Source organism: Lycorma delicatula, chromosome 7 (genome assembly GCF_047948215.1).
Source record: "Lycorma delicatula isolate Av1 chromosome 7, ASM4794821v1, whole genome shotgun sequence".
Lineage (NCBI taxonomy): Eukaryota > Metazoa > Arthropoda > Insecta > Hemiptera > Fulgoridae > Lycorma > Lycorma delicatula.
In genome coordinates, this window is record NC_134461.1 from 11,000,600 (window position 1) to 11,005,780 (window position 5,181).

Sequence of the window (5,181 nt, forward strand, 5' to 3'; positions counted from 1 at the left end):
TTGTTGTTCGTTATTACCCTTTAATGTTAATCCCTTCCCTTTTCTTGTCACTTTATACAATTTTTCCTGTTAAGTGACAATTTGCAAAAGATTTATCTGCCTGCACTTTTCATTAATTGCCTTCTGCAGAGATGAAGAGATTCCCAAGTTAGCTCTAAAGAGAGGGTTGAACCTTTAGAAATATAATATTTTAAATAATATAGATGCAAAAGACCCTGGGCTGAGTTGCAGTACAATAATTGTTAGTATGCATAAGTTACATCCTTTGTTTTTAAAAATGATACCACCCGCCATTCAGTCGATAAATATTTTTTAATTTATCTCATCATACCTTTATTTTTTGTACTCAAACATTGTCGTCGCATAAAATTTTCGGTCCTAGCGTCAAAGGCTTCACACAGCTCTAGTATTCCCATGCGGTGCTGCTGAAGAATAGTCTTTATCGCATGCTCCTACATCACAATGAAGTTTTTATGTTAAACTGATTGCTGTAGTACAAACTGTAACTTCATTTTTTATTGCAGTGATTGTGGTTTCTAGTTATTGTGCGTGTTTTTATTCAGTTTTATAAATTAAGAATCTTCTTAAAAAAGTTGTCAATTTTTTTAATCATCATATATGAATATATGAGCATCAATAACTGTTATTCTTGTCTGTCCAACACAGAAATTGGATCCTTAAATCATTTATTGATTATTAAATATTAAGTGATAATAAAACATTAACCAAGGAATATTGAACGAACACTTTTTCAAAATAGCATACTGTTCAGCCAATTGCACTTATTACTTAATCTAACATCCTTCATTTAGTGCCATTTTACACATTATTTTTTTATTTCAGAAAAAAAGACAAAATTCTCCAATTTAAATATATAAAACATAAAACTGAAATATATGGCGTTGCGGCAATACCTTGACTGCATGCACAAAACGTAAATATTTACCAGTTAAGTATTTTTGTTTTGTTCTTAACCTTTATTTCTGGTTAAGCCCGTGTAGAGTAACGTGTACAAATGACCGAAGCCCAAGTATAGCCTCCATCCTACATTTAATTCTATTACAACCAGCATGTGGGCTATTCTTGTAAATAGGACGCATAACAATGATTTTTTTTTTTAATTCATTTTGAATGGTTCTGAGTAGCTCTTACCACAATCTGTTAGACATTTTGGAAACTACGTAACTTTATTCAACGTGTGTTTCTTGCCGGCAAATAGCTAGATTATGGCCACTTGATTCATGGCATAACAGCTCCTGTAGATGAGACATCAATATCATTTTATGTTTTTTCTATTTTTTTTCCGAGTCGATTATAAAACTGATCAAATCTGAAATTAATAAATATGCTAAATGTATAAACAGATAAACTAAAAAGAAATAAACTGAAAACAAATTGAATTTGGAGTAAATCAGAGACTGTCAAATTATATGAAATGTACTCATTTTTTTCTATAATTTTTCAAACATGTGTCGTAAAAAAATCTAAACTTAGACAGTACTAGTCCACTAATAAATTTATAAATAACCATCTCTTATGCCTAGAGACTGGTTTTTTGCAATTTTATCAAACTCATGAAAATGATAATTCAACATTTTTTTCAAAAAATCAACTTGGTCACAACCCGATGGATAAAATAAGGCCGCTGCTAAACAATATAATATGCTTGAAAAATTTCCTGAATCCTTTTGACCATATGAAAATTTGACAGTTGATGAGGGCATTTGTGGTTTTAGGGGCTGAATACAGTTTCATGTGTACAATAAAAACAAGGCAGATAAATATGGCATAAAATTAATTATTGTTTACGATTCTAAAACTGCATACGGTCTTCAGCTTGAAGTGTATACAGGCAAAGGCAATGAAAGTAATACTGTAATCACTGTCTTACAGAGGCTGTTGAATGATTATTTAAGTAAACATATCCACACTGTTTTCATGGATATGTTTTACTCTTCTCCTGCAGTATTTGATTTCATATGGCAGAATAAATAAAACAAAAGCAGTTGGCACATGTATGCCACATCAGAAAGAACTGTCAAAGGAAAATGTAATAAAAAAGGAACTAAAAAAAATCAGTAATTTTAAGTATGTGAAGAAATCATTTACTATGTACAAAATGACGATACATGAGATATGCTCGTGTTATCATCACTACATAGAATTATGACTTGTGATGTTCAGGTAAGGGCTGAAGGAGGTATGGTTGTAGATGCTATACTAGACAACAAGTGTGAATAAAAACGATCAGATTATAGCCTTATTATCCATTCAAACACAAACAAATGAAGTGATTGAATAAACTGTTTTTCCTCCTCATCATGATGAGTGTAGCCAATAGATTTATCTTATAACATGAATCACGCCCTAAAAATTAAAAAAAAAAGTCATTTATATGATTTTATTGTTGCATTTGGTGAAAAAAGTGCAGTTCTCTCTCAGCAAGTCACAGGTTGTCACTTTCCTGCAAAAATCCCAGACACTGAAAAAAAAATCAACCTACAAGATCCTGCAAAGTTTGTTCTGAAAAATCAACAGCAGTTACTTGTAAAATCTGTAGAAAATAAACTACTTGATTAGAAGAATCTAATCAAGACACTATTTGCTGCTGTTCTGATTGTGGGGTTGCTTTATGTTACCACACTATTCAAGCTGTATAATACTAGTGCTAATTATATTTAAAAAAACTTTTTTTTTCTTTCTTATATTGACTAATACTTTATTTATTAATTAGGAAGTGATTTTTTACTAATAAAATAAAATTTGTGTCCTTTGCTTATAATTATATTTTAACATTATTGTCAGAAAAAATATCATTAAATATTGTTACAATCTTTTTTTCAATAAATTTGAGCTATCATAATATTTTTTTTTATAGATGATGAAATTACAGATTATGATGATTCAAAGCATGTAAGATTTATCAATTTATGTTTAAAATGAAGAGGTAATAATTTTTTCAAAATTACTCCTAAATACCAAGGATTCTGGTGCCAGACATTACACAATGGCTTAGGATTCGAAGTGTTAATAACGTTTGTAATTGGATGTTTTAAAAGTAATTTTTTTTCAGTGACTTGTAGTGCAAATTATTTCTCTCAGCAAGAAATTTGCTACAGCTATTACTTTACAAACCTCTGTATTTATAAATAATATAAAGAAATCTTTAATATATAAAGAACCACTGAAGCTGTTAAAAAAATATGGGAGTACCCAAAAAAAACAAGAATTTTCTGTAGACCAGTGCAATTGGCAGTGCTGCCCTCTCACTAAGTATGTATACTAGTTGCTCTTCCTGATCAGTTTTGGCCTGATAGTATTTGTGAGAAACCATCTCAGCGAATAGAGTGATTATTTTCTTAAGCCCCTCCCAAACACTCTTGGCAATTTTGGGATGGCAAACTTCAAGGAACAACATGCCAACATCAAATTATATTTCCTGTTAAAGAAAACATGGCAGAAAAAATTTCAGTGCTTCTGGAAACCTATAGGAAGAAAGCTCAAAAACAGGCAATAATTTATGAATAATTTGCCTAGTTCAGAAGTGGCTAAATGTCAGTTGAAGATGAACCCTGTTCAGATTGCTCCTTAATCTCCAGAACAGATGAAAATCTTTAAAAAGAGTGAGATGCAAAAGAGTTCATGCCAAAGAATCCTAATTGAAGATTTGAACATGAGACACATCATGGCAAAGTTTGTTCCACAACTGCTTTCCAATAACCAGAAGAAGAACTGTCTAAGAGTGCCAGGAATTGAAAGAACAGGCACAAACTGACCCAGATTTTTTGCCAAAATTCATAGAAGGGGATGAATATTGGTGTTATGGATATGATCCTGAAACAAAACAGCAGTCCAGACAGTGGAAGACAGCGTCATTACCCAGACCATAAAAGCACAAGTGACATCAAATGTGAAGTCCATGGTGGTTTGTATTTTCAACATCAAAGGAATTGTTAATGTATTTTCCTCAGGACTCCACAGTGAACCTCATTAGTAACTGCATGTGCTGAAGCGATTGTGTGAGGCAGTGAGAAAAAAATGACCTGAATTGTGGTGATCACGGGACTGGCTGCTTTATCATGACAATGTGCCTACCCTCAAAGCATTGAAAATCAGCCAGTTTTTTATGACAAAGGTTTCTCACCCCTACTACTTCTTCATAAGAATAAAGCGAATGCATTTTCAGGATGTAGAAGTGGTTAAGAAAAAATCACTGGTGGCACTTAACAGCATTAGTTCAGAATACAAAAAATGTTTTGAAAAGTGGAAAAACCATTGGGACAAGTACATATCTAATGGATAGTATTTTGAAGAGTATTGACATTTTCTTAAATAATGCTTTTTTTTGGTACTCCTCAAACATGAAATAAATTGATCCTAGCTAGAAATCTTAAGGGCAGGGTCTACCAGCCAACCAAAAATCTAATTTTTGGGGGGTTTTGCTGACTATAACCAAATTTGTTAGATTGATATGATTGGTGTGCTGTTTGAAGAATGAAAGGATGTTTTCCCAATAAAGGAGAAACAATTAGGAAGTAGGACAGCAATAAAATAATTTACTTTGAAAACAAACAGGATGTTGTATAGATTTAAGCATAGGTAACCCAGAATTGACTGGACTTGAAAAAGGTCATACTGTAAATAAACAGACAAGTAAAAATTGATTTGCTAAAAATATACAATGTTATCAGAAACAGTAAAATAACTACATTAATTTTACCAATCTTTGGTTTTTTTAAGTTAAATTAAACTTTGTTTTGAACAGATGAAAAAATAAACTGTTTGGTTGAAACCAGAACACCAACCTGCAGATATTTAAAATAATATTGAGGTATAATAATAAAAGGGTCATTCAATAATGACAGACAAATGGGAACATTGGAAATATTATTCAACAAAATAAACTAAGACTGTCTGACATTCAAATTGGTATCCCTGATGTAGAAAATATCATCAGTTTGAAAACAATTTCCATTATTATAACTACTTACATTTATTTCAAAATGTCAGTTCTGCTTGAAACTTGTACCATGGAAGAATAGCATGTTGGGATAAGATCTCTTATTTTCTGAAAGCGAAAAACCACCTGAAATTCATTTGTTTAACAGTTTGCCAAAAAGGATATTACCTGTGAAAATTTCTATAAGTAGATTGAACAGTTTAAATCGGGCAGAACTGTTA